This window comes from Alligator mississippiensis, chromosome 7, assembly GCF_030867095.1.
Source record: "Alligator mississippiensis isolate rAllMis1 chromosome 7, rAllMis1, whole genome shotgun sequence".
Taxonomy (NCBI): domain Eukaryota; kingdom Metazoa; phylum Chordata; order Crocodylia; family Alligatoridae; genus Alligator; species Alligator mississippiensis.
Window position 1 is genome coordinate 86183786 of NC_081830.1, and position 9943 is coordinate 86193728.

A 9943-nucleotide genomic window follows, 5' to 3' on the forward strand; every position below is an offset into this window, starting at 1 on the left:
TTTTTGGCTGGGCTCCTGGATGGGCCATGTGTAGACGAAATGGAGAAATTGGTTTGCTCCTGCTGGGACAGATCTACAACCTGGGAACAACTGCTATGGGTAGTGGCTCCCCAAGTACATCGGGGCAGTGGAAGCCAATCCCCTGGCAACTGGAGCCAGGCTGTGGCCATTTCTGCGGCCCCTGGTCCATAGCCCCTGTCCTCATCCATTGTGCATGCGCGCCTGAGGCATCAGTAAATAGTTTTATAATCACTAGCAAGGGGAGCAGGGAAATGTTGAGCCTGCCATAAAATGTAGTGTCCTAAGGGAGGGTTTTGCCTACTTGACAGCACCAGAAAAAAATGCACTGAGAAAGCTCAATCACTGGAACCAGAAACCTGGATGCATTCCAGTTGGAAATGCAAAATGATGTGGTGAGGGTAAGTCATAATGATTTAGAGGATGGGATTTGAGTGCGTGCTTAGCAAATTTGCAGATGACACCAAGCTGGATGGAGCTGCAGATGCTTAGAGGACAGGGCTAGGATCCAGAACGACCTGGATAGACTGGAGAAATGGTCCGAAATCAATCGGAAGAAATTCAGCAAGGGCAAATGCAAAGTCCTGCCCTGAGCATGGAGTAATAAATGCATGCACAAATGCAGGCTGGGGAATGCCTGGCTAGACTGCGGTACCACAAAGCAGGACCCGGGGGTTACGGTGGACTGTAAGCAGGACATGAGACAGCGGCGTGCTCTTCTTGCAAAAGCAGCCAACAGCATGAGCAGGAGCATCGCCTGCAAATCAAGGGTAATGCTTCTGCCACTGTCTTCAGCATTGGCGAGGCCTCACCTGGAGTATTGTGTCCAGTTTGAGGCCCTCACTTCAAGAAAGATGTGAACAGACTGGAAAGAGTCCAGCAAAGAGCAACGACATATGACATAGGACAGGCTGAAGGTACTAGGTTTCATCTGAAGAAGAGAAGACTGAGGTCTCCTCCAGCCCTACTTTCCTATGATCCTATGGTTGATATGACTTACCAAGGGATGCCCCGTGTTCTCCATCACTCAGTCCCTTAGTCTCCAAAGTGGATGTCTGTCTAAAAGAAATACAACACTTCATTTAGAGGCTGGAAGAGTTGCTGAGCGCGGTTCTATGGCCCAAGCCTACAGGAAGTCAGACAAGGGGCCCTTCTGTCCTTCAGATCTATAAAATGATGAGACGCTGGGATGGTGAAAGGATGAGAGCATGAAAAGGAAGAACACGGCATTTGCACATCTCCCTTAAACCCGATTCGTCTTTGCATGGAAGTTTCCCAAGCAACGCTAAGTGTGTTCTCGTTCTTCTTCTTTTATTTTCAAATGATCCAAATAAAATAAAAGTTTGACATTTGTGTTTTTTTTCTTTGTTTTTTTTAAAAAAAGCTCTTAAATAATTAGAACTCTCCGAGTAAACAGGCTCTTCACGCTTGATTAGCTAATATGTATTATGGATCCATTAACGCACTGTGGCACTTCTGCCATTTTCTGTAGTTTGCAACGTTCTAGAGACGGGAGCCGGAGTCATCAGCATTAATTGCCAGCAAAACAGAAACAAGCCTTCTAAAAGGGAAATAATTTTATAGCCGTAATTTGATTAACTTGCCAAGCTCATTGTTTCCGTTTTAGGTGGACAGCGAAAACCCAAGCAAAGTTAATATTTATTAATCTTAATGCACAAGCCAAATAATTACACCGCTGGTTGCAGCCGTAACCCTCGCCAGCGCGCTCGGGATGTTTGCGCGCCTCCTGAGTAAACAGGAAGGAGAGGAGAGTTCAGCGCTAATTAGAAACCCTTCCAAATGGGTTTCTGATTTTCATCTCCAATTTAGAGGGTCAGGAGGCAGCTAATTGTAGTTAGACAATGGCTGGGAGATGAGTGGGTGACAGAGATGGAAGGAAAGGCAATGTACACACTTATGCATGCATGCCCTGTGCTTTGCCGAATTCCCGTCCTGAAATCATCTCGGGGGCCCAAAACGTTTTGCTTCGTTGTCGTCTTTTCAGCTTCCTGTGCCAAAGCAAGCCCCGCTGGGACTGGGAGTGCCCAAAATAAGGAGAGGCCCAATAACCTCCTGCCTATGGCAGGGGTCCGGACTCGATGATTGTATGGGTCGAGTGCCAAGGCCATCCTTGACTCGTCGTGCCCTCAGTTGTGCAAACCCTCCGTGGTGTCATGAGTCTCCTGCTTGCTTGAATCTGACCCTTCAGACCTGTAGAGGTTTGTTCTGGGCTGAGGGAGCTTTTCCCTCCGTGGTTCAAATCTAGCTCAGAACAATCCTGTTCCATGTAATGGCTTGTTTGAAATGAGTGCAGGGTTGTAGCCATGTCCTCACCCCCACAGTGAATGCTAATAGCATCCTGGTTGATAGGCGCTGTATGGGAGAGCAATGCAGCCTGATCTTCCCTCACCCACCACTGCTGCTCCACGGGTGGGCATGGGGGGAGTCCACATGTCCACGAGTGCCTGGGATGCACCTCATCTCATCATGAGGATTAAAGACTCGGGGATTATCCACATGAGACCTTCACCTATGTTTCACCTTATTAAAAGCCAAGGTTTGGAGCAGGAAATCTCAACCAGGGTAGCCCGGTTTACATTGGAGATCAGGAGGAGGGATATGCGATAGAACAGACAACCAAGGAATAGGAGTCTGGATCTGCAAATACCTGTTATGAGTCTCATCATTTCATTCATCTGAGAGTCAATAAGGCTGGGGCACAATACTGAGCTGCCGAGTAGATGAGGGCCAGCACCCGTGTCCGAGAGCTTCAGCATCATTTCCCAACTTGTACCAGCCCATTTGGAGATGATGATATTATGTGTGACAAGTTTGTTCTTAGTTATTTGTAGATGATGCCTATAGGTGAGACTACGGTCAAGGAGGACTCCTGAATATTTGGGGTTGGGTTCATAGTCGACAAAAGCTGATTCTTAGCTGGGCATTCGCCTGGGCATTTGTGGGATGAAAAAAGAAACAAATTGTTTGGTCAGGATTGGGCTTGTAATACCATTCATTAAAATAATCTTCTAACCTTGCCAAATCATTACTGAGTGTAATCAGAGTCCTGTGCTAGGATGGCAATATCCTCAGTGTAAATAAAGTTTTGTGATTTTGTACGGGCAATATCACATGTGTACCAATTGAGATGCCCATTGTACGACCAGCCCTCAGTGTAAAGATGTCTGAAGTCACACAGGAGCTTCCTTACTAGCACCCAACCTTTTGATGCCACAACCAAGGAGATACGACTATGGATGTGGAACGAGAGGCTGAAGGAAATACCCGACAGGGAAAAAATGCACATTCCAGCTGCCAAGGCCTCACCGCCGCGGGCTGACGAACCGTGGCAAAGGGGGTGATCTCTCAACCACCTGCATGCCGCAGTTGGATGCTCCAAGGAACTAATGAAGAAGTGGGGCTATAGCATTGGTTCAACCACCCGTGACCATGGCACAGAGCCTCGAACTATGCTATGCAGCACCTGCTGCGATGCCTGCTGCTTGAAGGCACACGTGCAATGAAAGATCTTGCAACGTGCAATAAATGAGCACAAGCACGTGCAGTAAAATGGTCAAAGGTGGTGTAGAGACATGAGACGAGGATGAGTGCCAGAACAGAGCCCATGGTCAAGTGCTGTTAATGAATTTAGGTCTGCTTATCTCATCATCAAGGCAAACTCTGAGCTTGTGGCTGGACAAGACATTAAAGAGCACTGAAATAATCGTGTTGCACTCGATAGTCTTTATCAATTTAGTCATTAGCTCACTTATCCATACTGTGTCATAAGCCAAAGTGAGATCCATAAAAGTTGCTGTGGTCTTCTGTTTTCTTTAGAAACTTCAGTGAAGGAGGTGAGAGCGAGACCTGGATCACAGCAGCTCCTCCCCGATCGAAAGCCCACCTGGTCTGCTGGGTAGGGCTGATTCTCAACAAGAGCACTCTTTCAAAGAGTTTGCTGATGTGAAGAGTTTCAGGCCTATTTCCTTCTGTACACAACTTCCAGACTCTTTGAAAGCACTGCTGGGTGTGCAGATATGATTCACAAGATAAACCCAGAGCTTGCAAATAGCAATCCAGAGCGGCAAAGTCATGCTGACCTGCTGCAGGCTGACAGGCTGAGTTCTTTGCAACAGAAGAATTGCTCTACTATTTTTCCGTACTCAGAAAAAAAAAAAAGTGAAAATGAAGAGGCGGCATTTTTCTAGGGGGCTCTGGTGTCTCAAGGACCTGAAGAGTTGAGAGACGTTGTGTTAGAGCTTAGTTTTGAGCAAACTGGAGCCCTTTTTGATTCTCACTCGAATTCGCGGTGCAATCCAGGTGGGCCAATGCACATCTGAGGATGATGATCTAGCCAAGGGGCTGGGTCACATGTAGGACCTGAACCCCGCATCCTCTAGATGTAAAACAGGAGCCACCCGTGGCATCAGTCTGACCCTGAGCAATTGGGCAAGACCCTCTGGCCAGGACCCTCCGGCTTTGGTCCCTGCAGGAGCATTGGCACAGCCCAGTCCCCATCCCCAGCCTGGGCTGCAGCCAGCACCCAGGGCCTCTGAGGAAGGCTTAAAAACTCCCCGAGACAGGTAGGAAAAAAGGGAGCAGGGGCAACCAGCATGAATTGAAGACTTCACAAGCAAGTTCCTATCCAGACTCTGACCGTGCACCCTCCAGTGTCCTGATTGCAGTGAGTGTAGGCAGTGTTCAGCACCAAACAGGACTGAGCCCTCCCCCGTGCTGCCTTTTAATTGCCATCTCGTTGTAATATTGGATTTTATTTCCCCTTTAATGACTCCACGGGCTCCCAGATGTTTGCTCGGGGACCGGGTTGCGTCAGCGCTGGCAACTGAATGAACAATCCCAGCAATTTTTTACAGCTCGGAAGGAGAGAAATGTTTGATGGGGATTTAATTTAGCTTCAATATTGTGTTTTCATCTTCGAGGCTCTGAAAGAAAACGATACCAAAAGGTTATTCCACGATGAGAGGAGAGAATTAGCTGGAACGCAAGCGCGCGGGGCCGGCGTAGCAATATCAGTTCATTATGAAGAACACGTTTGCACAGCCGCTGTGGTGCTGCTGTTCATTTAAACCCAGATGATTAAAAGCTGTAATTGCACTATTTTAAATAAATCTTGGCTATCGGGATTATTATATTTTTAATTAGTGTGGCTCTGTCTAATATTTTTATCGCCTTGATTGATTTGTTTATGCTGTATTTATTTATAAGGCATTGATCTCCCTGACCCTGCTATCTCTTGAAGTCTCTATTTAGTCCTCCTTCCAGTAAATTAAACAAGGGTTTGGCCTGAGCCAGAAGCAGGAGCAGCTGTTGAGCTGGATTTCTTCCTGGAGATTTCTGCAAGGGACCCAACCCCTTTGCTTCTACAAACAGGGGTTTGTTCTCCATTCTCCCAGCAGTCTTAGGTAGCGCTACGTGAGGCACCTGATAGTTCAGGGCTGTGGACTGGGGAGGTCTGGAGGAATGTGCTGCAACCACCATGATACCCCATGCCTGTATAGAGGAGTAGTAAATACACTGGAGGGTAGGGTAGGATTCAGAGAGACCTTGAAAACTTGGAGGATTGGACCAAAAGGAATCTCATGCGGTTCAACAAGAACAAGTGCAAAGTCCTGCACTTAGGAGGGAGCGATCCCCTGCACCGGTGCAGGCTGGGGGCGACGGGCTGGGCAGCAGCTCTGCAGAAAAGGACCTGAACGGGGACAGGACAAGAAGTTGGATGAGCCAGCAGTGTGCCCTTGGTGCCAAGAAGGCTACCAGCATCCTGGGCTGCATTGGCAGGTGTGTTGCTGGTAGGTCAAGGGAAGTGATTCATCTCCTCTATTCAGCACTGGGGAGGCCACATCTGGAGTCCTGTGTCCAGCTGTGCGCCCCCACTACAGAAAGGATGTGGACACATTGGAGAGAGTCCAGTGGAGGGCAAGGAAAATGGTTGTGGGGCTGGGGGACAGGACTGGTGGGGAGAGGCTGAGGGAAATGGGCTGATTGAGTCTGCAGAAGAGAAGACCGAGGGGGATTGAATAGCAGCCTTCACCTCCCTGCAGGGGGGCTGCAAAGAGGACAGAGCTGGGCTGGTCTCAGTGGGGGCAGATGACAGGACAAGGAGCAATGGGCTCAAGTTGCAGCAAGGGAAGTTGAGGTTGGATATTAGGAAAAACTTTCTCACCAGGAAGGTGGTGAAGCACTGACACAGGCTCCCTGGAGAGGTGCTGGAGTCTCCATCCTTGGAGGTTTTGAAGACCCGGCTAGACAAATCCCTGGCTGGGATGATGTAGTTGGGGCTGGCCCTGCTTGGAGCAGGAGGTTGGACTAGATGTGACCTCCTGACGTCCCTTCCACCCTAATTCTAATATGAGGAGCAAATGAGTACACTGCCAAGGTTTTCCTGAGTGTCCCCTCGTGTGTGGGGAGGACGCTCTGTGCCTTCACCCAGACTCTCTGGAACCAGCTCAAATTTGGGAGATCCGCCTAGGCGAGGGCTTCCCATTCTGCTACACGGCAGTGACCCTCTCCTTCCTTCCAGCACGCCATTGCATAGGAGATCCTTTGGTTGTTGGCAGTAAGTGGGAAGCATTCCTGGTAAGGCAGTAGAGCGGGAATCCAATAGGAGAATGCATCATCATTACCACTCAACGCTCGCAAGCGGTAGGACCTGTCCTGGACGGATTCCATGCAGCCAAGTTATATAGCTTTCCTTGCTCAAAGGTTGTCTGCAAGGAAGTCTCTGAACCTAGGATATGTTAACTCTGGGAGGACGACCTTTAGGCAGTCTCTTCCCTGTCCCTGTGAAGGGTACGGTTCCCCTGCACAAGAGGCAGAACTTTCCAAGAAGGACTCAGGAGTGAACTTCTGCAGGAGCCAGGCTCCCTTCTGGTCCTCACCTCCCTCTGCTTTTTTGACTGTTCCCTCCCTTCCCACCCTCCCCTGCAAAACCTTATTGCAACGTGTATATTTAAAAAAAAAAAAGCCACAAGGCTATAACACTGCAAAAACAATGCACGCCACTGCACACGCTTCCCCCCGAGGACAGCCTGACAGAACAAACAACACGTGACAGATCTTAGTCATGTTGCTGAATGCACGGCTGGGGGTTGCTCAGATGAGCATGGGATGAGAAGCTGAATAGAAGAGATCGCTAGGTGAGGTGCTCTGGGAAAGCACTTGGCTCCCAGGGGGCTCCAGGCAGTTAGGGTTAGCTACCTTGGGTTGCTTGCCAAAGTTGGAGTGTCCGTGGGGCAGGGACTGTGTTTTTGTTCTGTGTTGGTGCCATGAACACAGCACCATGGGGTCCCCATCCATGGCTGGGTCTCCTGGGCGCTCTGGTAATATAAACGACACATAATCATGGTTAATAATTAATAGCTTTGCTAGCTGCCAACTGCCACCAAGCTTTTGGAAACGGGAAACACATCCTCCTGTGTCTCCAGTCTCAAGTCTGGTGCAAGAAGAGGGTAATTACACGTCTTTGAGTGCCTTTGTGTTTGCACACAATGAATCCATGGACACGACACTTGAATTCCTGGTGAGCCAAACTAAACTATGTCTGAGTTTTACTTTAACACGCAAGAAAGACTTTTAAAGCGTCAGGAAATCTTGCTTGTGCAAACAGACATGTAGTTGCAGCGCATGAAAGGGCAAAAATTGTGGCGTGTACATGAGCCCAAAATTGTATGAGGAATCAATTGTCTCCAGTCTTTTGAGACCTCGGTTTGTGCGCATTGGCTACAGCATGGATGTGTGGTTGCAGCCCACAGATTAGACTCGTGTCTACTAGTTAAAAGGACCCGGTCCTTCAGCCGTGGGACGCAGGCACTGCACTGATGAGTGACTGCAGCATGGGTTGAGACATGCTATGATGGATGAACATGGGTGGAAGGGCCTTAAAAGGGGGACATGCTTTTGCATGGTTTCTGCAGGGGTAATGTAACAACAGGGTGTCTCTAACTGCTTAAAGAAATCAGTACGCTGTTAGGCCATCCTAACATATTTGAGTCACTTTGTGGCAGTGGGGATATAAAAATAATTCCTTACTTCGGGTGGGTTTTCATTTAGCCAGCACACAAGCAGTGCAGTAAATAGAGGGGGGAGGTGGTATTATTCTGAAATAGGGAGATAGTCACTGGCGTGCAAGGCAAAAATAGTAAGAGGGCTTGAAGTAACTACTATGTAAGTAGCTTTTCAATAGTTTTGGTGTCAGCTGGGGGGAGTCTAAGAGATCCAGCAGGACAGGAAGAGCCATTCAGCAATGCTGCTATATTCGCCCTGTGCAAACTATAGGAAACCAAGCCTTAACCACGGACCGAGACTGGCGAACTGGGATCTCTGTGATGGAGCAATTACTGGGCACTGACAGCATTTGCAGAAAAGGGATATGTTAACATTGATAGGATGTTCTGCATTGCGGGGGGATCGTAGCACGGCTACGTGGCATTATAAATCAACCACTAAGAAACACTCATCGCTCGAGAAGTGTAGTTACACTTTTGAGAGCTTTGGGTTGCTTTTGTAGAGCGCAGCACAGGCTTTTGTAAAACAAACAGAGCTGAGAGGCCAGGTGACATCTCTAATAGCTGGCAGCATTGCTTTGGATGCATCCAGAATTTTAAAGAGATTTCACACTTGTTGAGAATTGCCTATGACTAACAGTATTATTCACCGTCTCGGTAGCACTCAGTGCTATAGGAGGCACAAACATAGTTCCTGCCCGGGGAAGCTCAGGAGAAAGAGGGTATCATAAAGACTAAATAGATGAGGTTTCCTGGGAGAATATTGCAAGTGTTTTAACGCAAGTTTTTCTCTAAGACCTTCTGCAATATTAAGGTTATACAGCTATATTCTCCATAATATATCGGCATCCTATGGTTGTCCATAGTAACCCGGCTGCATTGAGACTCTTTTAGGTTGATAAGTGTAAGTGGGCTTGAAATCCCGCGTCTTATTGATTCCACCTAAGAGACAACAAATAGCCTGGTACAAACTGCTTCCCTCTTCCAATCCTTGCCTTGGGTATTACAGCTAAAAAAAATCTGTTTATCAGAAATTTTCTGACTGGGCGTCGAAGGCACGATCTTTCTGCAAGTCTCAATCTACAGGCAGAAACCAAGCCTCGGTCGGGCTGATGATCTGTTTGCAGTGATTTCTGTTCTCAAACAGTTTGCTTAACTTTTACGCACATGCTTAGCGCCATTCAAGCCAGCGGCCTTCAGGTTTGTGCTTTGGAAGATCGGGATGGGAACGCTGAGTCTTGTGAAGGATGGATCCTTTGCTAAGCGTGCAAAAATCTGAGCATTACACAACACAGCGCTGGGTTGTGGTGTGAAACCAGGGGAAAGAATAGAGTAGCATCTTGGTTGTGATAGGTGTGGGTGCAGAGTAGGAAAAAACTGAGAGAAAGGAAGAAACTAGCAGTGTAAACGGTCCAAAGGAACAGCTGGAAGCAACTTTCTTCTGGTGACTGGCAGAGCAAGGAAAGCTCCTGTCCTACCTTGCAGAACTGCCCGGCTTCTTCCCATGACATTTTGGTCCAGGTTGTGCAAGTGGATGTCGCCATATGTGTCTGTCTGTAGCCTCGCCGAGACGAGGCTCACGTGAGCGTGCATGACCTTGTGACTTAAGGCACCGGGTGGGGAATCTGGAGGTCCAGGTCCCTGCTTTTGTCACAGACCATCATCCCGCGCTGTGCCACTTATCCTCAGAAGCAGGAATGCTTCTCTTGCCTTTGTCTAAAGCAGTACTTCTCAACCTTTTTAGACTTGAGGCAAACCTCCATAGATTTGAGGCCCGTCCCCCTCAATAGGCTCAGGACCCCACCTGGGGCAATGTCAGCTTTTAGCTTTGGCTCTTTTTTTTGACCACATAAAAATATAACGAAGCCATTCTTCAGTTGTACAGAACTCAGAAAGACCCC